Here is a 26,873-nt window from a genome sequence, read left to right as displayed (position 1 = left end):
TTCTCTCTCCCCTTCGTTTCTTGAATAGCTGGGTTACCTTTGTTACAAGCTCCTATTATTTCTTGATCAATACCCTGTCCGATGGTATAGCTACTGTTAGGGGGCCTATAAACTACTCCCACCAGTGCTTTCTGCTCCTTGTTATTTCTTATTTCCACCCATACTTCCTGATCTTCTGAGCCAAAATCCTTTCTCATCACTGTCCTTATGTCATCCTTTATCAGGGCTATCCCCCACCCGCCTTTTCCATTCTGCCTGTCTTTTCGAAACGTCAAGTACCCTGGAATATTTAGTTCCCAACCTTGGTCACCTTGCAACCATGGTCTCTATAATGGCTACTAGATCAAACCCATTTATCTCTATTTGTGCCACTAATTAATCTATCTTGTTACGAATGCTTCATGCATTCGGATAAAAGAGCCTTTAAATTTTACTTTTTATCATTTTTCCCTGCTTTCACCTTATTCGCTGATGCACTATTACCGTTAAACTCTGTCCCTTCCTGCCACACTGTGCTTATCTTTACTCAAGTCACTACACCACCATGTTGCCTTGACTTTTCTCTTTAGATTTCTAAATTTCCCCTCACCTGACCCCTCCCCCCCCCCATTTTTGGTTTAAAACCCTATTTACTATTCAATTCGCCAGAACACTGGTCCCAGCCCTGTTTAAGTGGAACCCATCCCAACGGAACAGCTCCCTCTCTCCCCAGTACTGGCACCAGTGCCCCATGAATCGAAACCCATCTCCCACACCAGTCTTTGAGCCATGCATTTAACTCTCTGATCTATTTGTCCCAATGCCAATTTGCGCATCTAAAATATACCTGTGGTTTTAAAATGAGTATCAATTACTAGCTAAGCAAATTAAGCGGAGGTAACTTAATGCATGTCATTTCTAGAACACATTTGTTGGAATAAATCACTTATAACAAGCGAGAAAAAGACTGATAACAGGGATTTAGAGAGAGGGTAAGGTGAATATAAGATTTAAAAGACTGCAGATATTAAAATGTGACGGGTTAGAAAACCGACAGTCAAATTTCAATACAAGAAGTTCTAAATTTTCTATATACTGGAACTGGAGGAACAGTCAAAGTTCCGCAGTATACATCCATAACCTAAAAGTGCATAGACAGAAACACTATAATCTTTTGCCATTGCACGCATACATACAGTTGCCTGTAGCAAACTTCAAAGATTAAAATCATTTTAGCTACACCCTATGCACCTTGTTTAAGGGGTTCACATCACCAATTCTCTTTACAATAGTTCCCAATTTGGAATAGGATGGTGTTGAGCAAAAGAGGTATCTCCATGTGATAGGAGAGCAAAATATGATCTGCTCCCATGAACTACCTAGGTCAAAAACAACATTTGAACAGGCTTGGAGTCCACTACGTTGCATAAAAAGTTTTTCTCTTAAAGTTCTAGTAGTGTATTGTAGGATCACAATTTACTCTTTGCAACATTCACAACGCAATGTACAATCATTCAACAACTACCTAAAGATAACAACATTTCTATTTTAGTTCAGACAAAAAGCATGAAGAATAGCCAAATATTTCCTCTTGAGTGCAGACTTATTTGCCTGATACATATGCATTTAAGTCAAAATTGAACTTTGCCATTTTGGAAACATTTAAGATGCTAAATCAAAATTCAACTTGGCACAAATTGGTTAATAAAATGCTGAAAAACTGCTAATTTAAATGTCGACTGGCATCGCTTCAAAACGCCATCATTTTTATTTCAACATTTCATATTTCCCAGTACACAACCACCAGATAACCCAATAAACTTCCCATAATTACATTAAATTACTAACTCTTCAATAAGGATGTCACAGTGCATCAACTATATTGAGCATTAGGTCAATATATGTCATGAAATGCAAGCAACAAGAAAAATCAAAATGCAGTGAAACCATTCCTACTAACTACAGAAAACATCATTTTAGAAATGGGTTAACAGGAATGATTTTAAGTCTATAATCTCATTTTGGGGTACAGAAGGCAGTCATAAACCTACTGAACTTTTGTGGTTTGTATAATCTGAACCCCTTCAAGACATTACTGTCCGGTAATTACTCTCAGTTGTGCATCATTGTCTGTTATTAAAACACAGTCACAATATTCTCGAAGACTCAAACAAAGTGAATTGCTCTTGCTGAATTTAAAAGTTTCGACCAACAAACACCTCAACTCTGCTTGTAACTTACTCATACACTTTTCCTCTTATATGAAAAGCTCAGTAGGTAAGAACAAAATAGATTGCAGGAAGAATAATTTACATGCATTATAAATTTGAGGACAAATTATTTTAGTGCATTGTAGCATAGCACTGTGATACTTCCTATATCCTTGGACACTGCTGCAGAAAAATACAATATACAATGTATATCTAAAATGTATAATTTTCATGTCCCAGGTTATAAGACTGGTCTGTTATTGACTATCATATTGGAACCTTTCCACCCTGCTGCTCCTAAAATGTATAATCTGCTCAACTTGAGTCTTTTGAAAAGTCACCTAAACATCAGGCAAAATAAGATTCCCCCTCCCCCACCACCAATGAGCAACTCCAGATGCCAGAAAGACAGCACCGTTGTTAGGACAACATTTTGGATAGGGTCACCAACATCAGCATGTAGAATATAAACTAAATATCTATGATGGAATTTGAGGTAATGTTCTAATCTCACGTGGGAAATCAGAGGGCACTCAGGGGGCAGTTATACTGCGATTTTTGTGTCAATGCACAATGGCGTCCACTGACACCATGTGCAGTATAACTGCAGTGCAGTGTCAAGCCAGAAAAGTGCTCCTTTGGCCCTTCAGGTCGCTTTGTAGACTTACTGCAGAGTATTTTTTCATGTTTTCAGAAAAACTATTAAAAGTTATCAACCAGAAGCGGAGCTCTATGTGTGCATGTAAACATGCATGCAAAAAGATTGCTCTTGGTGGGTAAAGTGCAATTCATAGCTAGGCAATACGAGGGGTCCTACTGGCTGCACTTGGTATTCTGCAGCTGTCACTCAAAAATAATTAGAAACACTCACACTTGCAGCTATCAATGTATAGAAACTTTAACAATGAACCTCTAATTGATCTCAGGATATGCCTAACCGACAGGACCCAATTTATCCACCAATTTGTCACCAGCATACCTAAATGTTCAATTTGCCAGTTACATGCTTTCATAGTCGCCTACAGGCTTCTTAGCTCAATATAATCGGACTTGGTCTAATCCTATAAATAACTCAGCATCAACATTGTTCTTACTTGGCTGGGCCAGTTGCCTCCAGAAAAAAAAAATTGGAAGGTATTAAATATATTCAGAAATTGAAATGTGCATTTAGCAATATGACCAAGTCTATAAAGCTCAAAACAAGAAGAATCAAATGCTGAACACCAGAATTACAAGGTTTTTATTTACATTACAAGAATGCAGCTGACTGCAGCTGCATGGTTTCCCTGCCATTGACTGCAGGAAGTACAAATAGCAAGACCCCGAGCAAGAATGTAGGTCTGTGAATCTCCCATCAGTTCGAGGTCTCCTTTCCTAGAAAATGCCGGTGATGGACTGGGGTTGACAATTGTAAACAATTTTACAACACCAAGTTATAGTCCAACGATTTTTATTTGAAATCTACAAGCTTTCGGAGGCTTCCTCCTTCCTCAGGTAAATGAGGAGGAAGCCTCCAAAAGCTTGTAGATTTCAAATAAAAATCGTTGGACTATAACTTGGTGTTGTAAAATTGTTTACAATTTCCTAGAAAAGGAAGTGATAATTTAGTGCTGCTTGTTTATGCTCTGGGTCTCCAAGTTACACAGTGGAGTTTAGCTCATCTGGCGACAAATGTAAACCGGAAACAGCCACAAGCGCTCCCCAACAAAAAAATCTAACAAATATAAACGTGCATATACTTCGACTTCTGATAAGGCCATAAGAGATAGGAGCAGGAGTAGGCCATTCGGCCCCTCGAGCCTGCTCCGCCATTTAATGAGATCATGGCTGATCTGATTTTTACCTCAACTCCACTTTCCCGCCCTTTCCCCATATCCTTTGACTCCCTTGCTGATCAAAAATTTGTCTAACTCAGCCTTGAATGTATTCAATGACTCAGCCTCCACAGCTTTTTGGGGTAAAGAATTCAATAGTCGGCAAATATTTTAGCAAGCAACTAAATATTGGGTCAAGTAATTTTAGTTTAGAACTAGGGCCGTCAACTAATCGCAGTTAATTTGTGCGATTAACAAGTTAATTTTTTAACACACGTTAATCGTGGTAGTTAACTCAGTCACCTTCCCGATCCATTAAAACAAAGTCTAACATTCCCCACTCTTTAGCCCGCACTAGCCCTTCATGTTTCCAATCCATGGGCTGCCAGCTTCTTTGTATCAATTCTCAGAAAGCTTCTGGACAATGACACATGTATTGTCAGGTAACAATTATTATCTCTGGCTACTTCAGCTTTGCTTTTCTCTTCCCCCACCATGATGCTGCTGCTAACGATCAATGATGGAGAAAATGCCAGGAGAGGCTTTGGCGGGTAGGTTAGGTGCGGGCTGCCCTGCTCCCCTCTCAAGCTCACCCAAAAAAATAAAAAAGCATCTTTTCACCACGCTGGGGCTGCTGTTGATCCTACTGGGAAGGTGGTAGGAGAACAGGGAGGATTAAGGACTGAAGGGGGGTTTCTAGGTGGAGTCTCCTGCTGCTCCTTTCCCTGGCGGTGGCGTCATACTTGTCTGGGTGACATGGGCCCTATATGCCTGCGCGTTAATGCGCCTCTGATTAATATTAACCCAGTGGGTAGGCAGAATTTAAACTTCCTGCGCAGTCCTGTCCTGAGATCTCCCAAGAACTCTACAGAGCAGAGCTCTTCTGTCCATATGCTGATCTTCAGCACAATCGCAGCTACGAGATCAGGTGGCTGTGACTTGAGAGCACATTTGGGGCACCCTGTATGCAAGTAGAATACACTTGGCTATGTTAGAAATACAGAAGATTTGTATGAATCCAGAAATAGGAACACAGGGTTTTTATGCTGGGTTATTATTTGAACGATCATAAGAACATCAGTTATTATGGATGCAATATTTGGATCAATTAAATATGTCATTAAAATCAAGATTAACTGAAATTAACATTTTTAATCACTAGATTAATCACAATGAATTATTTTTTTTTTAAATCACTTGACAGCCCTATTTAAAAACCTACAGTATTAGGTACTATTTCAAAAATTAAGCTTACATCATAGATTTTCAAATTGGGGCCACACCAGGTCATTGGTCATTAAATTTCTGTATTTAATATAGATATATGGCAACAAAAATAAGTAATGAAAAATTTTTTTGCAGATAGAGCAATATTTTCCTTTGGGTACCTGACACTGCCTCTGCAAACATCCCCATTCTCAATGATGGCGGAGTCCAGCACGTCAGTGCAAAAGACAAGGCTGAAGCGTTTGCAACCATCTTCAGCCAGAAGTGCCGAGTGGATAATCCATCTCAGCCTCCTCCCGATATCCCCACCATCACGGAAGCCAGTCTTCGGCCAATTCGATTCACTCCACGTGATATCAAGAAACGGCTGAGTGCACTGGATACAGCAAAGGCTATGGGCCCCGACAACATCCCAGCTGTTGTGCTGAAGACTTGTGCTCCAGAACTAGCTGCGCCTCTAGCCAAGCTGTTCCAGTACAGCTACAACACTGGCATCAACCCGACAATGTGGAAAATTGCCCAGGTATGTCCTGTCCACAAAAAGCAGGACAAATCCAATCCGGCCAATTACCGCCCCATCAGTCTACTCTCAATCATCGGCAAAGTGATGGAAGGTGTCGTCGACAGTGCTATCAAGCGGCACTTACTCACCAATAACCTGCTCACCGATGCTCAGTTTGGGTTCCGCCAGGACCACTCGGCTCCAGACCTCATTACAGCCTTGGTCCAAACATGGACAAAAGAGCTGAATTCCAGAGGTGAGGTGAGAGTGACTGCCCTTGACATCAAGGCAGCATTTGACCGAGTGTGGCACCAAGGAGCACTAGTAAAATTGAAGTCAATGGGAATCAGGGGGAAAACTCTCCAGTGGCTGGAGTCATACCTGGCACAAAGGAAGATGGTAGGGGTTGTTGGAGGCCAGTCATCTCAGCCCCAGGGCATTGCTGCAGGAGTTCCTCAGGGCAGTGTCCTTGGCCCAACCATCTTCAGCTGCTTCATCAATGACCTTCCCTCCATCATAAGGTCAGAAATGGGGATGTTCGCTGATGACTGCACAGTGTTCAGTTCCATTCGCAACCCCTCAGATAATGAAGCAGTCCGAGCCTGCATGCAGCAAGACCTGGACAACATCCAGGCTTGGGCTCATAAGTGGCAAGTAACATTCGTGCCAGATAAGTGCCAGGCAATGACCATCTCCAACAAGAGAGAGTCTAACCACCTCCCCTTGACATTCAACGGCATTACCATCGCCGAATCCCCCACCATCAACATCCTGGGGGTCACCATTGACCAGAAACTTAACTGGACCAGCCATATAAATACTGTGGCTACGAGAGCAGGTCAGAGGCTGGGTATTCTGCGGCGAGTGACTCACCTCCTAACTCCCCAAAGCCTTTCCACCATCTACAAGGCACAAGTCAGGAGTGTGATGGAATACTCTCCACTTGCCTGGATGAGTGCAGCTCCAACAACACTCAAGAAGCTCGACACCATCCAAGATAAAGCAGCCCGCTTGATTGGCACCCCATCCACCACCCTAAACATTCACTCCCTTCACCACCGGCGCACTGTGGCTGCAGTGTGCACCATCCACAGGATGCACTGCAGCAACTCGCCAAGGCTTCTTCGACAGCACCTCCCAAACCCGCGACCTCTACCACCTAGAAGGACAAGGGCAGCAGGCGCATGGGAACAACACCACCTGCACGTTCTCCTCCAAGTCACACACCATCCCGACTTGGAAATATATCGCCGTTCCTTCATCGTCGCTGGGTCAAAATCCTGGAACTCCCTTCCTAACAGCACTGTGGGAGAACCTTTACCACATGGACTGCAGCGGTTGAAGAAGGCGGCTCACCACCACCTTCTCGAGGGCAATTAGGGATGGGCAATAAATGCCGGCCTTGCCAGCGACGCCCACATCCCGTGAACAAATAAAAAAAAAAGTTAGGACAAGAGAGAGTGTGTTGTTATTTGCAGGAAATCACATCCACAGACCCCTAAAGGCTTTTACTACCACAAAACTATCCTCCAAATATTCTATATAAAGTAAGTTTACATTAAAATATCAACAGAACACCAAAATGCATGTTTTTCACCCAGAAAATTAAAAGTAAGTTCTGACTGGTTGAATACTTACAAGTTTGCCCAATGACATTTGGCATACTTTTAATTACAAACTAGTCATGCAATCTATTTACTGTAGGGAATAAGCAGATTTCTAAAGGAATTAGATAGTATCATAGTAGGTACAGCACAGGAGGAGGTCATTCAGCCCATCATTCTGTGTCAGCTCTTTGAAAGAACTATCCAATTAGTTCCATTCCCTTGCTCTTTCGCCATAGCCCTGTAAATTTTTTTCCTTCAAGTATTTGTCCAATTCCCTTTTGAAAGTTACTACTGAATCTGCTTCCACCACCCGTTTAGATAGTGCATTCCAGATCATTACTACTCGCTGCATAAAAAAAATATTTCCTCATGTCTCTTTAGACAATCACCTCAAATCTGTGCCCTCTGGATACCGACCTTTCTGCCACTGGAAATAGTTTCTCCTTATTTACTCTGTCAAAACCGTTCATGATTTTGAACACCTCTATCAAATCTCCCCTTAACAGTCTCCATTCTAAGGAGAACAATGCAAACTTCTCCAGTCTCTCCACATAACTGAAGTCCCTCATCCCTGGCACCATTATAGTAAATCTATTCTGCACTCTAAGGCCTTATCATGCTTCCTAAAGTGTGGTGCCCAGAATTGAACACAATACTCCAGCTGAGGCCTAATCAGTGCTTTTTTTTTTAAAAAAGGTGTGGCACAACTTCCGTGCTTTTGTATTCTATGCCTCTATTAATAAAGTCCACGATCCCATATGCTTTTTTTTTAAAAAAGCCTTCTCAACATGTCCTGCCACCTTCAGAGATTTATATATGTGCAACCCCAAGTCTCTCTGTTACTGCATCCCCTTTAAAAAAAATTGTACCATTTAGTTTATATTGCCTCTCCTCATTCTTCCTACCAAAATGCATCACTTCACATTTGTCTGCATTAAATTTCATCTGCCACGTATCTGCCTATTTCACCAGTCTATGTCCTGTTATTATCCTCCACATTGTTTACTACATTTCCGAGTTTCGTGTCATCTGCAAACTTTGAAATTATACCCACTATACCCAAATCCAGGTCATTAATATATATATAAAAAATACTGACCCCTGGGGAACACCACTGTATACTGCCCTCCAGTCTGAAAAACCACCATTCACCACTACTCTCTGCTTTCTGTCCCCTAGCCAATTTTATATCCATGCTGCCACTGTCCCTTTAATCCCATGGGCTTTAATTTTGCTATCAAGTCTATTATGTGGATGAATAAAAAACAAATTAAATTACCATAACACCACAAAAAAGCTTGTTGGCTGTTAGGTGAAGCCTTAGTCCACAGAGTGTTCTCCCAAGTGTCTGCAGATATCAGTCAGCTGATGTTAGGTTCAATAATTAACATAATTAAATGACATTGTTCTATTTGAAAGTGGCTTCAAAATCAATGTCAAGCTAGCTTTTGCATTTAATGTGTTCGCAAATTTCATCCCTCTAGACTATGATTACTAACAAACTGAATTACTAACATATGTTTTATCATAAAGTCTGTAACCACGCCATCATCAGGATAGCTCAGCACTTATGTTGAAATCTAGATGATCTCCTATGGCATTGCTCAAATGTAATCTGGGGTCTGCAGCACTGTTGTAATGATTAGCTGCCAGGATCAAGCTGTGTTTAACCTGGCCTCTCCCTTTAGTGCCACTGCTCAAGTACTAACTATAAGGAAGTGGTCTAAATAGGCATATCATGCAGTCAATTAGAGGCTGCTTGTAAATCGACGGTCCCTACCCATGGTGATAGTTTGACTTTTCTGAACAGTGACTGTACATTCACATGCAGTCTATGAAATAAAGCAGTTTAATGATTCATATCTGCCGTCATCTCAATACGTATTTCAGTCCACCTACAGAAAGATTGGAGAAGTGTACAAGGGCATGTGCAAAAGACACTTTCAAATTTAGATCCCAAGTGGGGTCTATTGTTACACCCCCAGTTTACACTTTTGTAAAATTAGATATTGGGCAGTACAGGCATACTCTCCCAGGAAATGGTGCCTCTTTCCCTTTAAAGAGACTTTAATTCAGAACCCAGCATGGTATACACATGCTTGACAATAGTCCTGACCACAAGCATTACAATACATTTATCTACATTAAATCTCATCTACCAGATGCGAGTCCATTCCCCATCACATCTAGATCAGATTGCAATCTTTATTTTTTTCTCTCCTCAAGGATTCTGATACCACCACTTGTCATCCACGAACAGTATCCCCAATGCTTTCATCCACATCACTGATACAGATCATGAAGAGCAATGGTCCCAACAACAATCCATGCAGGACTCCATTAGTAACCAGTCTCCACAAAATTGCTTGTGGTTTAGGGCTCCCCGCACCTGAAGAAAGGCAGGGGCTGAGGCAATTTCGGACAGAAAAAAAGAGTGCTACGTTGGCTTTGAACACCATGAAGTCAGGCGGAATGGGTAGGGGTGGTGGCAAGCAGTGCACCAAATGATTTTAGGAGTTTCACAGCTCAGGAAGACCTGGAAAGTACCAACCGAGGGGGTTGGAGTAAGTGCAGGGAGCCAACCATTTTTGAGGGCTTAGGAAAAGGCAGACTGAAAGCTCACCCCTCAACAGGCAGACTAAATTTCCTAGGAGAGTGTGCTCAGTCATTATGGGGGGGGGGGGGGGGCGCACAGAATATTTGGAAAGCAGGTCTGCACTGCACCTTATACAAGAGATAGCCTTACCTGCTCAAGAGGGGGGACAGAAGGGATTGGGCGAGCAAATGGTCAAAAGTACAATTAAGCAAAGCAACTTCGATAAGGGGCAGTGTCACCACCCGTAAGCCAAGTTTCAGTCAAAGCCAGGATGTAAATACAATCCTCCGTAATAATGTCATGGATGGCAAGGGCCTTGACCACGAATGACTAGACATTCTGGAAGAAAATTCAGAGAGGGGAAGTGATGGCTTGGTATCCATTTTTTCTTCTTAAGCCTCTGAACACCTTAGAAAGTTTTTCTTTACATTAAAAGTGCTATATAGTTGTAAATTGTTGCTATTCTTTAGGGGAGATCAGCACTGCTCTACCCAGGAGCATACCTAAGGCAGACCCAAAACTTATATCTAACATTAATAATCTGCTTCATCTCGATAGCCAATCTTCACATGATCCATACAAATTATATTGCAAGGGTGCTGATGAACCCTTTAATCACATATCCTATAACCTATTGCCATTAAAGCTCCCTAAACCACACAACTGGAAAGTTTACAAGTTGCATTTTCCAAAAAACGTAACACAAGTGAAATACGCAATGGAATTGACAGATTGTGGATATACCATACCTGACATAATTAAAAAATGGCTATTCAAATGTATTTCCCCTCTTCATCATTCACTTTGTTTCAGGATCTGGCGTGAACTTTAAAATGATGTAGTTACCTTAGAATCACATTACATGGCATCCCCTTAAAAAAGGATGTTCACATCTATCTTGTTTCCTCTCAAACCACTATTTGCAGTGTGGTTGATCGCTCCTTCTATCAGAGGCTCCCCAGGGCCCGTTTCTCCAACTTACTTTGTTTCTTCTTTACAGGAATAATCTCCCCCATTCATCATTCAACCCTATCCACTCTTCTCATAGAATCATAGAAAATAGGAGCACGAGTAGGCCCTTTGGACCTGCTCCACCATTCAAAATGATCCTCTGACTCAGTACCCTGTTCCCGCTTTTTCCCCATATCCCTTTAGCATTAAGAAATATATCTATTTCCTTCTTGAATATATTTAATGACTTGGCCTCCACTGCCTTCTGTGGTAGAGAATTCCACAGGTTTACCACCCTCTGAGTGAAGAAATTTCTCCTCATCTCGGTTCTAAATGGCGCACCCCGTATCCTGAGACTGTGACCCCTGGTTCTCGACTCCCCAGCCATCGGGAACATCCTCCCTGCATCTACTCTGTCTAGTCCTGTTAGAATTTTATACGTTTCGATGAGATCACCTCATTCTTCTAAACTCTAGTGAATATAGGCCTAGTCGACCCAATCTCTCCTCATACGTCAGTCCTGCCATCCCAGGAATCAGTCTGGTAAACCTTCGTTGCACTCCCACTATGGCAAGGACATCCTTCCTCAGATAAGGAGACCAAAACTGCACACAATACTCCAGATGCGGTCTCACCAAGGCCCTGTACAACTGCATTAAGACATCTCTGTTCCTGTACTCAAATCCTCTGGCAATGAAGGCCAACATACCATTCGCCTTCCCAACTGCTTGCTGCACCTGAATGCTCGCTTTCAGCGACTGGTGTACAAGGACACCCAGGTCGCGTTGCACCTCCCCTTTTCTCAATCTATCACCAGATAATAATCTGCCTTTTTGTTTTTACAACCAAAGTGGATAACCTCACATTTATCCACGTTATACTGCATCTGCCATGTTCTTGCCCACTCACCCAACTTGTCTAATTCACATTGGAGCCTCTTTGCATCCTCTTCACAGGTCACATTCCGCCCCAGCTTTGTGTCATCTGCAAACTTGGAAATGTTACATTTAGTTCCTTCATCCAAATCAATGATATATATTGTGAATAGCTGGAGCCCAAGCACTGATCCCTGCAGTACCCCACTAGTCGCAGCCTGCCACCCGGAAAAAGACCCGTTTATTCCTACTCTCTGTTTGCTGTCTGTCAACCAATTCTCAATCCATGCCAGTATATTCCCCCCGATCCCATGTGCTTTAATTTTGCACACTAACCTCTTGTGTGGGATCTTATCAAAAGCCTTCTGAAAATCCAAGTACACCACATCCACTGGTTCTCCCCTATCTATTCTACTAGTTACCTCCTCAAAAAACTCCAATAGACCCGTTTATTCCTATTATTTCTGATGATTCTTGTTTACATCTTTATACACCCACTGTGACAAAAATTAAATATCTGTCAAATATTTAGCTTGATATGAGCTTCTTCAATTCTGCCATAGTACATACATGATTAAAAACCAGCTTCACTCACAGAAATTATCCCAACCTAACTCAATATATTGGGCAGCATTTTAGCACCCGCTATCGGGTGCGTTCCTGGCGGGGGGGCCCCGAAAATCAGGAAATCCCGGAGCGGGACCGGAGCCCGCCTCGAACCCGCGCACTTCCGGGTTCCCCGCTGACGCGCCGGCGTGCGCGCGCAGCCCCCGCTGGTGGGAATCCCGCAGGCAATTAAAGCCAGCGGGATGCCACATGAAAGTATTTATTTGGCTTGTTCAGGTCATTAACTGACCTGATTAAGGGATTATGTGAGGAGGGGTGGGATTTTAGAGCAAACTGGGACTGTTTCCCACACTGGGGGAAACACTCCCACTTCAAATGGACCTGCTGCAGCTGTCAGCCTGTGGCAGCTGCAAAGGTCCATTTGACAGGTGGGGGGGGGGGATACCCTCACTCATTGCAGGAGGCCACTCTGTCACTTGGGACAAAGTTTGGCCTCCACCACCCTCCTCCTGACAATCAAAGTCACCAACTTGCGCACTTACCCCGGGGTCCAGAGACATGTACCTACTTTGCGGACCCCCTCAGATGTACATCTTCCGGATGGGGGCCGCCGTAGCTGCAGTCATGACCTCCTCGGAGGGCGAACAGCATCACCAGCCTCACCAACCTTGCCAGCCACCTCTGACACGTGGAGCTCCACAACAGAGTGCTGTGACACATCCACCTGTACAGCAGGAGGGAGGGCTACCGCAGAGAGAGATGCGTCACAGAGGGCACTACCCTTGCCACAGGGTCCACAGACCGAGGCTCAGCTTCCTGGACCTCTCTGAGCAGCAGTGCACACGGAGGCTCAGTCACACGACATGTAGTCGTGGACATCTGCAGCCTCCTTCATGCCAAGCTGCTCCTGGCTGGCCCGAGCACCATCTTCTTACCTGTCGCTGTCAAAGTCACCACTGCCCTCAATAACCTCTCCTCCGCATCCTTCCAGGGTGCAACCGGGGACATCACCGCCGTCTCTCAGCCGTCTGCACAAAAGAGCCCTGCAAATATACCTACACGCACTCTGCAGTGACACAATGGGTGGCATCAGTTGTAGGTCTTCATAGTGATCCTCAGGAAAAGGCATTATTGCACAGACCAGACAAGATTCGCGAAGACATGGCAGTAGTGGTGCCAATATAATATGTAATGTGAGTTGGTCAGAAATTCAATATAAGTAACAACCATGACAAACCCTCAAACACCCTTGTGCATCCCCTTCATGCTCACGACACATTTGCCTACTGCACATATGTGATGCATGCCCTGTGGCTGCAGCACAGGTAGTGGCAAGTTGAGTGAGGCTGACCGTGAAAGAGATGCACGAGAAGGTGAGTATGAGATAGAGCCATGAGATTGTATGAGGATTGGGTTGCGTGGTCGTGGCGGGATGAGTACTGGCGAGGTGAGTAGGTGCAGGTCCGATGAGGATGAGGTTTGAGTGGGTATGAGGGGTGATGTGACAGAGTAATGTTGGCAGTGCAGAAGGAGATGTGGGGTGGAGGCGGTGATGTGGCAGACAGAGTGTAGGGGAAAGAGTAAGTGTCCTCACTTTGGCTGACCTACTGAGGTCATTGGAGCGCCTCCTGCACTGTATGCAGGTGGGCGATATGTTGGTGGTGCAGGTGACCTCCTCTGCCACCTCGAGCCAGGCCACTTCCTCCCGCCCGCCGGGGGGAAGATCTCTGTCCTCGCCCTCCTCTTCACCCCATGTATTGATACCTGGAGTGAGGTAGCATAAAACTGGGAGCAGCCTTCCCCCTGGGCTGCTCCATGCTGTGATTTTTCTGTTTGTTGCAGCATCTGTCAGTGGAGGACTGCCCCTTTAGATAGAGCTCCTCCAGCTGACAGATCTCACTGCGCAGCCCGCCCGACGCGCAGATCAGCAGTGGGGAACCCGGAGGAGCAGGTAAGTGGATCCAATTGGGCTACGATCGCGCGGGTGGCTGACTGATTTCAACGGGCGCGATAGCCCACCTGCCGAAAACCCGCAGCCCTGGTAACATCAGGCCCATTGTTTCAATAATTAGTCAGTTTGTCTGATGACAGGTGTTAGGGGAAGGAGCAAAGCTACTCAATTCAAATGCAAACATTGTGCAATTTGTTCAAATATGTATTTTGATTTGCATCTTTTAACTTCAACAGACAATTAAATTATCCTTCCAACCACATTTAAAAGCTTATATTTTTCCAAATAGTGAGTTACATAGGAACAGGAGTAGGCCATTTCAGCCCCTCGAACCTGTTCCACCATTCAGTTAGATCATGGCTGATCTGTACCGCAAGCCAATTCCCCACCTTAGATCCATATCCCTTGATTCCCTTACCTAACAAAAATCTGTCGACTTCTGTCTTGAAATTTTTAATTGACCCAGCAGCCACAACCTTTTGTGGGAAGAGTGTTCCAAATTTCTACTACCCTTTGTGTGAGGAAGTGCTCCCTGATTTCACTCATGAACAGCCTGGCTCTAATTTTAATACCCTTGTTCTAGATTCCCTCACCAGAAGAAAGAGTTTCTCTTTATCTACTCTATCAAATCCTTTTGTCATTTTAAACACCATAATTACATCTCCCCTCCATCTTCTTTACTCAAGTGAATACAAGCCAAGTTTATGTAACCTGCTCTCATTACTTGACCCTTTAAGCTCTGGTATCATTCCGGTGAATATGTGCTGCACCCCCTCCAAGGCCAATATATCCTTCCTGAGATATGGTGCTCAGAACTGAACGCAGTACTCCAGATGGAGTCTGACCAAGGCTCTATACAACTAAGCATAACATTCTCCCCTTTGTATTGCAGCCTCCTTGAAATAAAGATCAAGCCTTTTTGATTGCTTTTTATACCTATCCACTAGCTTTTAGCGATATGTGTACATGGACACCCAAATCTCCTTGCTCCTCCAACATTCCTAGTTTCACATCATCTAGAAAATCCTCCAATTTGTCTTTCTTAAATCCAAAGTGGATGACCTCAAAGTGGATGACCTCACACCACCACATTAAACTCCATCTGCCACAGCTTTGCCCACTCCCTTTGCAACCTCCTGCTCCAATCTGAAGTACTTAACTGTCCCTCGTAATTCAGTGTCATCTAACACAAAGAAAGATGGTTGTGATTGTTGGAGGCCAGTAATCTCAGCCCGAGGACATCACTGTAGGAGTAACTAGTAGAATAGATAGGGGAGAACCAGTGGATGTGGTGTACTTGGATTTTCAGAAGGCTTTTGATAAGTTCCCACACAAGAGGTTAGTGTGCAAAATTAAAGCACGTGGGATCGGGGGGAATATACTAGCATGGATTAAGAATTGGTTGACAGACAGGAAACACAGAGTAGGAATAAATATGTCTTTTTCCAGATGGCAGGCAGTGACTAGTGGGGTACCGCAGGCATCAGTGCTTGGGCCCCAGCTATTCGCAATATATATCAATGACTTGGATGAGGGAACTAAATATAACATCTCCAAGTTTGCAGACGACACAAAGCTGGGGTGGAATGTGACCCGTGAAGAGGATGCAAAGAGGCTCCAATGTGATTTACACAAGTTGGGTGAGTGGGCAAGAACATGGCAGATGTAGTATAACGTGGATAAATGGGAGGTTATCCACTTTGGTTGTAAAAACAAAAAGGCAGATTATCTGAATGGTGATAGATTGGGAAAAGGGGAGGTGCAACGAGACCTGGGTGTCCTTGTACACCAGTCGCTGAAAGCGAGCATTCAGGTGCAGCAAGCAGTGAGGAAGGTGAATGGTACGTTGGCCTTCATTGCAAGAGGATTTGAGTACAGCAGCAGGGATGTCTTATTTCAGTTATACCGGGCCTTTGTGAGACCACATCTGGAGTATTGTGTGCAGTTTTGGTCTCCTTATCGAAGGGAGGATGTCCTTGCTATGGAGGGAGTGCAACGAAGGTTTACCAGACTGATTCCTGGGATGGCAGGACTGACGTATGAGGAGAGATTGGGTCGACTAGGCCTATATTCACTAGAGTTTAGAAGAATGAGAGGTGATCTCATCGAAACATATAAAATTCTAACAGGACTAGACAGACTAGATGCAGGGAGGATGTTCCCGATGGCTGGGGAGTCCAGAACCAGGGGTCAGAGTCTCAGGATACGAGGTATGCCATTTAGAACTGAGATGAGGAGAAATTTCTTCACTCAGAGGGTGGTGAACCTGTGGAATTCTCTACCACAGAAGGCAGTGGAGGCCAAGTCATTAAATATATTCAAGAAGGAGATAGATATATTTCTTAATGCTAAAGGAATCAAGGGATATGGGGAAAAAGCAGGAACAGCGTACTGAGTTAGACAATCAGCCATTATCATTTTGAATGGTGGAGCCGGTCTGAAGGGCCTACTCTTGCTCCTATTTTCTATGTTCTCGGGGCAGTGTCCTCGGCTCAACTATCTTCAGCTGCTTCATTAATGACCTTTCCTCCATCATGTCAAAAGTGGGGCTTGTTCACTGATGATTGCACGGTGTTCAGCTCCATTTGCAATTCCTCAGATAGTGAAGCAATCCATACCCATATGCAGCAACACCTGGACAACATCCAGGCTTGGGCTTATAAGTGGCAAGTAACAATTGTGCTACACAAGTGCCAGGCAATGACCATTTCCATCAAGAGTGAGCCTAACCACCTCCCTTGCCATTCAATAGCACTGCCATCACCAAGTGCTCCACCAACAACAACCTGGTGGTCACCACTGAACAGAAACTCAACTAGACTAGTCACATAAATGACATGGCTACTACAGCAGGTCAGAGGCTGGGTATTCTGCTATGAGTAGCTCACCTCCCAACTCCCCAAAGCCTCTCCACCACCTACAAGGCACAGGTCAGCAATATATTGGAATACTCTCCACTTGCCTGGATGGGTGCAGCTACAACCACACTCAGGAAGCTCAACATCATCCAGGACAAAGCAGCTCATCTGATCAGCATTTCAACCACTAGCCTAAACCTCCACCACTGGCATACCATGGCTGTTGTGTGTACTATCTAAAGGATACACTGCAGAAACTCACCACGGCTTCTTTGACAACATCTCCCAAACCCGTGACTTTCACCACCCAGAAAGACATGGGCAGCAGGTGCTCAGAAAAACAATTACCTCCAAGTCACATAGCTTCTGACTTGCACATATCAAAACTCAAACTCCTTACCTAACAGCATTGTGGGAGCACCTTCACCACATGAACTGCAGCAGTTCAAGAAGGCAGCAGCTCACCACCACCTTCTCAAGGGCAACTAGGGATGGGTAATAAATGTCAGCCAATGATGCCCACATTCCAGAATGAATAAAAAAAGCAAGTCAAAAATATCCAGAGTTTTTATAATTAAAAAAATGGTAAAAAGAAACTCAAAAATATATCACTCTCAAACTCTAGGTCTCTTGCAGAAGAAAGGCTGAACACTACATCTTGATCTCCTCCAATGGCACAATAAAATCCCTCAACTCTTCAAAGACACCTTTAGATTTCTCACAGATACCACCTTTGTGATACCCCCGCCGTTTGTCTTCAAATATCAATGTTCTTATTCTCAGCATCTCATCGGATCTCAAATTGAACTCTCTCATCTTCTCCAATACTAAAGATGCCCTCAATAAACTTGGTTTCCTCTTTTGTGCCAACACTTTCCTTCCCTTCAACAACTCTCTACAGTTTGTCCAAGACTTGAATACTGTTCCCAATGGAGGTTCTGCAAGTAACTTGCTTGTACTCTTCAACAGCATACAAGAAAAAGCTATTGCCTGATAATCAACCCCTCTCACCCTATAATCTCCAACTTTTACTTTTTTTTATTATTACTTGTTATCAATTTTACAACACCTTAAGCTCACTTCGAAATATTAGCATTTCAATTGGCACCTTGAATTATATGATGGATTATAACAGTTTAGAGCATATTGTCATGCAACTTTGAGTTACAAAGCCCCTCAATTATTTTTCTTCAATATTATATTTACTTTACTTTAAAGCCAAAAATGCAAAAATTTCCAATGAACCTTGCACACATAGCTGACACCTTGAACTTTACAGCATCAAATACTGTGACTTGGCTTTACAATTAAAAATCCTTGAATTATTTTCTGTAATGATATAATTATAGTACTTAGTGAAACCAAATTAAATTACATTTCAACTGAAGGACTGTCAGATCACATGACCAGACTCAGCCACAAGGATTTTTGGCTGATCTCTCAAACTCAATAGGCCACTGAGCTGTTGAATTTCTGGTCATTGCTGTCTGCAAACAACTGTTTCACACTAAACCTCCTATACAGACATATTTCATCGTAATTGTTTGAGAAGCCCCAGAGTTATTCTTTTCTAAGGTTCCCCACAAATGAAGAAATAACTCCAAACACAACTCAATTACACAGTTATGTCACTCAAGTAACAGTGTAAATAAATCAATTTATGTTCTGATCCACTGATATTGCTACATTAGAGATCAACAGTTCAACTGTGCAGTTCTGTGTACCACTGTAAAACCCATTTTTAAAAAGTCTTAAAGCAACCACCACTTTTAAAAAAAGTTCTCAAAAGTATGACATCTAATTGAAATAGGTATAAAAAAATACAAGAGGAAGGATGCAGTTTACCCATTCATCCCTCTGGTTTGCACTAGGTCACATATTTACTATCAGTGGTACACCTTCATGTTTATAACATGAATAGGCTTGCACTGCAAGTGAGCTTATTTGAAATTTGCATCAATATCTGTGCCACTCCCAGCAAGTCTGAGTGCAAAGATGGATTAAGCCTCATCATAATTTTAAATGCTTATGGTATGACCTTTTCAATTTAATTTTTATAGTGAATACATTATAGTCTACAGAAGGCATTAGGTATTAAACTCATTTTCAGCATTTCAAAAATTTAATGTCCTATAGGGAGGGGTGAAGCCATTAAGGGATTTAAACCGGAGGATGATCATTTTAAATTTAAGATGCTGAACAGCTGGGAGCCAGTGTAGGTCAGCGAGGGGTGGTGGGTGCTGCAGGATGGGTTACAGGCAGCAGGGATATGGATGAGCTGAAGTTTACACGGAGTTGAGAATGGAGGCTATCAAGGACAGCATTAGTCTTCTGAAGCACAAGTGAGTTTGCTACAGAAGAAGAAGTAATGATTTATTTCTCTATAGCTTACTATGAGTGTGGTTTAGAAGTTCTTGCATACTAGCAGATGTCCCGTGACGTTGCTCACATTAAGTCAGACGATGCACTGATTTACAAGAACAGGAGTTTTATACCAAGTAATACAAAATGTATTCTGCTGCTAAAGTAGAGCTCTCTGTCTTTCCAAGCCAAAAAGTCTCATCGTTGTTAAGTGAAAACAGTTTACAGAGTTTAATTGTTATGTGCCTGTGCACTTTAAAATATGCTTGTCAATTTTAAATTCCAGATCAGAAGCAGCCAGCATTAAGTGACCGTCTTTCTGTCTCTTCCCTTTTTTGTTTAAAAGATTGCTTTGCATCTAACAAAATGTAGCATCTAGTATGCAATATATATTCCTTGGTGGTGCTCATGGCAAGTCAGAGGATGTACTGTCTTAGGACAGGAACATTATACTACATTAAACACCAGGAGATCGAGATTCCATCCGAACCAGCACAAAAGATCGGGGAATTTTAAATATAGGTCAGTTACGCCCAAAACTACTTACGCTCGTGTTTCCGCGATCTTTTACTCTGGTTCAAGATTCAATTTGCTCAAATCAGGCCCCATCCACAAAACTAGCCACGTCCCCAGGCTAAAGTTGCAAGATTCCAGAAGGCTCTTCAAATTGCACTCATTTTCTAAGGTGCAGACACTAGTGGGCACGTTTTAAAAGTTTTTCCAGATCAAAAAATATTTAAATTATTAAGAAACTGACTAGCGTGCCCCAATGAAACTATTAAATGGTTCAGTCTAGTTTTTTTTTTTAAAAGTCATTTTCAGTGATTTTAAATCAGGTTACTCACAGGTGGAGGATTGGACGCCCTTATTAAAAATGATTATTTGTGGCGATAAACCCATTTTCAGCTGTATTAATAAAACTGCACCAGGTTACCACTCCTAAATACACCAATGAATCTTCTTTTTTCTGTCCATTTAAAAAGTAAACGATTATGTTCTATTACACTACCCGATTGTGCTGGTTCATGGAAGATCCCTGCAAAGGGATGTAGACAGGTTAAGTGAGTGAGCAAGAAGGTGGCAGATGGAGTATAGTGTGGGGAAATGTGAGGTTATTCACTTTGGTAGAAAGAATAGAAAAACAGAATATTTTTTAGATGGTGAGAAACTATTAAATGTTGGTGTTGAGAGAGATTTGGATGTCCTTGTAAAAGAAACACAGGAAGTTAACATGCAGGTACAGCAAGCAATAAGGAAGGTAAATGGTATGTTGGCCTTTATTGCAAGGGGGTTGGAGTATAAGAGTAAGGAAGTCTTGCTGAGTCTTGAGACACCTGGAGTACTGTGTACAGTTTTGGTATCCTTACCCAAGGAAGATTTTGCCTTAGAGGCGGTACAATGAAGGTTCACTAGATCAATTGCTGGGATGAGAGGGTTGTCCTATGAGGAGAGATTGAGCCTATACTCTCTGGAGTTTAGAAGAATAAGAGGTGGATCTCAGATTCTGAGAGGGCTTGACAGGGAAGATGATGAGAGGCTGTTTCCCCTGGCTGGAGAGTCTAGAACTAGGGAGCATAGTCTCAGGATGAGGGGTTGGCCATTTAGGACTGAGATGAGGAGAAACTTCTTCACTCAGGGGGTTGTGAATCTTTGGAATTCTCTATCCCAGAAGGCTGTGGACGCTCAATTGTGGAGTATATTCAAGGCTGAGATCGATAGATTTTTGCGCTCTAAGGGAATCAAGGGATATGGGGATTGAGAAAGTGGAATTGAGGTCGAAGATCAGCCACGGTCTTAATGAATGGCGGGGCAGCCTCGAGGGGCCGTATGGCGTAATCCTGCTCCTATATCTTGTGTTTTTTGCGTTTCTCCTTTTACATTTGTGATTGTGCAAATGATTTTAGCGGAAACCTGAAGCCTAATCTAACCAGCGCATTTTGGGTCCAATTTCCTGATTGCGCTCAAAGCGGAAACTCTACTCCCAGGTATGATTCTGCTACTAAAGTACAAGTGTGTTTCCTTTTAAAGCAGCAAAATCTAATTGATGTCAAATAAACACAAGTGAATTTCATGCAAGACTCAATGTCTATAGACACTGTGGCTCTGCTTGCTGAATAGTTCATCTATATCTTTAAATGACAAGATTTCTTTAAAAATTACCAAGTGTGACACAGAAATCTGCATTAGACAATGTATGATATCTGAAATATGACAAACATCTGAAGTGTGACAAAACAGGAAATATATGCATAGGTAAAGCTTTTATAATACTATCTCTCCAGATGCCTTCTGCAGCCCCTAACGCACTCCCAATTCATTAGCCTGTGGTCAGGGCTGCAATTCTCCTCTGGTGCCCTACACCAATCACCTGAAAATGTGACCCCTTGACCCAATGTTTCACCCCTAGCTGCAGCCCAAAAAGAACATACACCCACCTTGGCCACCATATATAACGCCAATTAACAAAATGGAGCGGGGATGGGGGCAGAAATAGGGGGAAAAAGGCAAGGAAAGAGAGACAAGAGGACTGAGAAATAACCAGATGAGAAAATGAAGAGAAAAAAGCAAAAGAAGACAGCAAGAATGTGGAAGAAAACAGAAAGTGAGAAAATCAGAAGATGGCAGGAAAGGCAGAAATGCAGAACTAGCTACATAAAGACAACGGGAAGTTAAGACAGCATATATCCTGTGATTTAGCATAAGCAATAGCACAGGAGATGCATTAATACATATATGTATATTCTATTACCTGAGGAATTAATTTGTATACCTTATTCTTAAAAACACAGGATACATAGCAAGATATATCAGTTTGGAGGTAGTTCTTGATGTTTAGCAGCAGTGAGGTGGTGGAGTTTGGCATTACTGGGGGAACCTGGAATCAGCACGAACTGGGGACTGTCAGGTAGAATGTAGATTTTGAATCACTGTTGGATTCCTGGAGTCTGTTAACACTGGACAAGGTGGGGAGGGAGAGAGGGGATGGCACTGATTCGGGTCTGGCAGCACTGATTTGTCAGATTTTTAAAAATTTCCCCAGAGACACAATGTTTTGTAATTGGCTTCTAGTGGATAAGTAAATACTGTTTTCTGTAGATAAATAAATACACCTGCATAAAAGAAATAAAAAGGTTTCACTCTCTGTCTTACTGGAATCTATTTTTACTTTCAACAGGCAAAATTCAGTTAGGAATTTTTGCATTACTTAGAAAATGAGAGGATACACTATCTGAAATTTTAAAAATGAAGTTAACAGCTTTATTTAACTGTTTTGTTGATAACCTACTTAAATTCATTGCCCATTTTAAATTGCAATCATTTTCAAAAATACACAATCTGAAATACTGTTATACATAAAGACTTTACCACTGAAAAATAGATTGGATAAAAGATAAATAAAAACAGCCATATTTACTTAATAAGCAACCATCAGGTTTGAATTATCCCTGCCTGTTCCTGTTTTTCTCTCTCACACACATATCCTGGTTGTTTTAAAAAAAACACTAAATTTACCTGAATAAGGCTTTTGAAATTTGTCCCCTAGCCTTTCTTCAAACATTGTCAAAATAAAACAACCAAACTTTTTTCTAGTTGGGCTGATGCTAGTGATGCATCCTGAGAAATTGTGCACCACACTGTAGGATCTGCCTTCAGCTGATCCAGAGTCACAGCTCTGAGCAAAATATCAAGTTGAAGGACAAGATTCTGAGAGAGGCTGAGGCCTTTGGAAGCACTCAAAGATACAAAAGACAAATTTATTGTTAAGTTTAATCTGGCTATTGTGAAATATGTAATTTTCCATTATCTCAACTTCTCCTTGCGCTTATTGGTAGGTTTTCCCAACTTGTCTTTCAGGATTAGTTGTTTTCATAAGTCACTGGTAGTTTCCAGCCACTTCACTCACTTTTGATTTGTACTTCCCTACTTCTTTAGCTCTCTGATTCACTGCAGTTTTATTTTGCATCAAAGGGTGACCAAAATGTTAAACAAAATGTGTGACAGGATATAAAAAGGAAAAAAGTGTAATATGGGAACCACACACTATACCCAAGATAGATTTTTTTTAAATCAGTTACGTAACTACGTGGTGGCACAAAGCAGCTCCAACATGCTACACCACAGGGCACAGGTTTCCACCTACAAACTCCCCACACATTGATTTCCTAACTTTATTCACATCAAAACCTGTACCTAGTTATAACAAGCAAAAATGGAGGGCAAATCGCCCTACATTGCTCTTATGCAGCAGTATTGACAGTATGCCAAAGACAATGTACAAACCAATCCACTTGCATAAAGAACCCAAGATGGAAGCATAAAATTACTTAACCTAATTTCAGTTAAAGTTTGCTGCACAAAAAGATAGTGTAATCTTGTGGTTGAAGAAACTTGGTAAAACTATAATGTTGGCAGTTGAGTGCAACAACCGGGGAAGATACAAACATGCAGACTTGGACAAAAAGTGTCAAGGCAACTTGAGGGGAAGTTGAGAGATGTTTTGCTATGGATATTTGAAATATAATGCCAATAATATGGTATGGTTACAATGACAGAGCTATAATCTTATAAAATCCTCTTTTAATATGTATGATTTGAAAAGGAAGGAATTGTTTGCCGCTGTTTTATACCTGAAAATAATGCTCATAACATTGAATGAACACAAGTCACCTGAAGCCATAAACTATTTTTAAATGATAAAACTGTATAAGAGCATCAACATGCTGTACCTTGCAATGGTGCGATGTGGTTTTGTGCCTATGATCCTTTACACCAGAAACACCAAAACCCAAGGGTAGAAAGCTTAGGAGCCCAATTAGTTTAAATCTCCCAGAACATTAGGAAGGCTTCACTGAAACTGATGCACTTTTTCATCCTCCTAAAACAGAAAGGGAACCAATAAACATCAAAATAAATAAATGACTGTCCATTAAACTTTAAGCAAAATCAACCATGACAAACTTCAAGTTGCAAATATGTTAAAATTGAGAACTCGATACAGCATCCACACTATGTACAACACACATAATATAGCTATTATAAAATGGAGTACAACACTCCCACTGCGAGAGGTATCCTAGATCTGCTTTGACATTGAAGGGTATAAATGAAATGAAAAATGGGGTGGATTGATGTTTGCTCCACTACTGCCTTGGAGTTATCATTCATGATTACTCAACAGTCCAAAAGTAACTAAGATCCAAGGTGAACCTTCCTGAAGCATCCTCAATCATCCTTTACTTTTGTGACAAACTTTTTTTTTTAAAAGTTAGAGCCTTCATGCACATTTAAGCATCACATTAGGATTATGAAACATTTAACTGTATTAATACATTCACCCTTGCGCATTTAGCATCCAAACGTTTTTTTGTCACATTTACTGTTTAAAAAGCAAACCAGTTGTCTGTTTAGCGATTTAAACAGTAAATGTTGCAAAAATGTCTATCAATAAAATTAGCACAAAACTACCTCAATTGAGGTGAAATAACCATTAGCTACTTTAAGCATAAGTTTTGCCGTATTTTTGCAGGTAATGTACTGTGCATGTACAAAATATATACTTCTGTACTTTAAATCGATTTGATTTTGCTATCACAAGAGTGTTTTGGTGATGGTGTTACAGTATTTAGTTTACTATCCTGTTGACATTAAACTTGGGCCTGTCTGGCTAACACACAGACAGCTGATTCGCTCTCCTCCCTGTCTGGCTTCTATAGGAACACAACACACACTCCTGCACACCGCAAACAACCATTTTACACCCCGCCGGCCGACGGAGCCCGCCAGCCCGAGAGGAAGCCGGCGAAGTGACGACTACCCTCTCTCTGCCCTTCCCCCTCAGATGATGATTATTAGTAATAACACATTCTTATTTTTTTTTTTTAAAAACTTTTTTTTCTCTATGACAAATAAATAAAAATAACAGCGAGACTCACTCACCCCGCGGATCTTGTCTTGCGTGTTTAATCGCGGTGTCAGTCAGTCAGTCAGTCACTCACTCACTCACTCGACTGACTGACTCACTGAGCGGCGCTCGAGCTCTCTGACCAGCTCCTTCCTCCCCTCCCCCAACCCAGCCCTCCCCCCCACCAACAAACCGCCCTAACCGTCTCTCACAGCCTCCGCGCGGCCGCCGCCGCCTGTCGTCACTCCTCCTCCCGCTCGCTCTCCACATCAGACGCGCACGCCAGACAAAGAGGGAGGGAGGGAGGGGAGGGGAGGGAGGGGGAGAAAGGCCAGCGGCACAGGGGGCAAGAGCACAATCCCCCTCCCTCTCCTCACCGTTGCAACGCCACCTGCAGGACTGGAAGGTGACACTCTTGGAAATCTGAACGGTTTTTTTTTCCCACGAAAGGAATGCACAGGTACTTACTTGGTTATTTATTTATTTAAAATAGCTGTTCCAAGGAAAAGTGCACGGATCAAACGCGTCTCGGTCATTCTGTTATTTCTCGAAAAAAAAGTGACCTTTTCCAATGTGGTTTCATGTTATAAACATTCATTACAATAGGGCTGTAGTATATGACACTATGGGTTTTTTTTTAAATGTTTTAAACCGGTTCCAATAATTTGACCTTGTTCAATCCCGTTAAGTGAGATTTTGTTGACATCAGGTGATTTAAATATATATTTTATTATTTTGAATATATATTTTTAATGATAATGGATTTTTTTCCCCCAAATATAAATCATCTCCTGATGACGGTTGGTAAATGCAGTGTCCAGTGTGCACTAATCCATAAAGACGACCAGAAAGGCCCGAGATTGGATCCCTGGTGCCCCAGTGAATTGAGATCAAGGTGCTCATCCTCATTTTCAAATTCTTCCATAGCCTCACTGCACTGTGGTTTTCTCTGGCCATACATGTACCGTGCGCACACGCTCCTTTCTAATGCCAGTTTACAACAGAACATCCGTACAACAGAAATAGAACAATTAAAACATGCTAAATTTACCTGCAAGCCAGCTGTACTTGTCCATCTGTTGGATGTGAACTTGGCAGACGAAAAAAAAAGTCACTAGTTACCTCGTTATTTCACAGAAAACGAAAGTAAAATTATTATTAGTTTCGAAATTGCTGTTGGCGATATTAGCAAAGGAACACTTGCCTTATTTGTAGACTATTCCTTTGGCCCCTGTTTTAACACAGGCATTAATCCGTTTACTTTAAAATGGGTTAGCCCCTCCGCTAAAATGTGGGTCTGAGGAATTCAGCAGAATGCATTTATCATTTACCTGCTAATATCGCCATCAATAATTTCTGGCTATATTTATTTGAAAGCGAAATAGATACGGTTGGTGTAAAAACATGCAATTGTTTTTCTCTATTTTGGAGTTAAAATTGAATTTTGTTTCAATTAACCAAATAAATGAATGT

At 42.1% G+C, this 26,873-nt stretch overlaps 1 protein-coding gene across 2 annotated transcripts in view; it reads right to left on the bottom strand.

The window, feature by feature from the left end:
- The window catches only part of ldlrad4a (low density lipoprotein receptor class A domain containing 4a), a 336,816-nt gene extending 311,139 nt beyond the window's left edge, over positions 1-25,677 (bottom strand). Inside the window, exons 1-2 of one of the 2 annotated variants that reach the window (XM_067978209.1) lie at positions 25,603-25,677; positions 24,226-24,374 (exon numbers count right to left, since the gene is read on the bottom strand). The gene's annotated coding sequence lies outside the window, so the exon portion shown is untranslated. Of the gene's footprint in view, positions 1-24,225; positions 24,375-25,435; positions 25,578-25,602 lie in introns of those variants that run through there. The other variant, XM_067978208.1, reaches the window with a different exon arrangement.
- Between the last annotated feature and the right edge of the window lie 1,196 nt (positions 25,678-26,873).

This window comes from Heptranchias perlo, chromosome 3 (assembly GCF_035084215.1).
Source record: "Heptranchias perlo isolate sHepPer1 chromosome 3, sHepPer1.hap1, whole genome shotgun sequence".
Classification (NCBI taxonomy): domain Eukaryota; kingdom Metazoa; phylum Chordata; class Chondrichthyes; order Hexanchiformes; family Hexanchidae; genus Heptranchias; species Heptranchias perlo.
Note: the sequence above shows the minus strand (reverse complement) of the source record. Positions and strands in the feature narration are given on the sequence as shown.